Here is a 340-nt window from a genome sequence, read left to right as displayed (position 1 = left end):
GTAAGATATTTTTCACTATATAATTAAGTAATTCTACAATTTTATGATTAGTTGGTTTGTTTTCATATAAGCTACATTAAAAAATGGATGATGGATCCATTGTAGAGTGCTTATCTCTAGTGCCAGGAATCCCTAGTTCGAGTTCCAAATAGGCTAGCTCCCAAACGTCCGGTTTAGTCCAGATAGTCCCGAATTTACATCGTCTGTCTCTTCAAAAATTGTTCAAAATTTCAAATTTACCCGTTTTTCTCGAAAATATATGTTAATATTATTTGTGTGATTTTTTTAAAAAATAAAATCCACTTTTATGAGTCAATGATACTCAATTTATAGGAGTACT

Source organism: Thermobia domestica, unplaced genomic scaffold, assembly GCF_964235325.1.
Source record: "Thermobia domestica unplaced genomic scaffold, izTheDome1.hap1.1 HAP1_SCAFFOLD_1479, whole genome shotgun sequence".
Taxonomy (NCBI): domain Eukaryota; kingdom Metazoa; phylum Arthropoda; class Insecta; order Zygentoma; family Lepismatidae; genus Thermobia; species Thermobia domestica.
Note: the sequence above shows the minus strand (reverse complement) of the source record.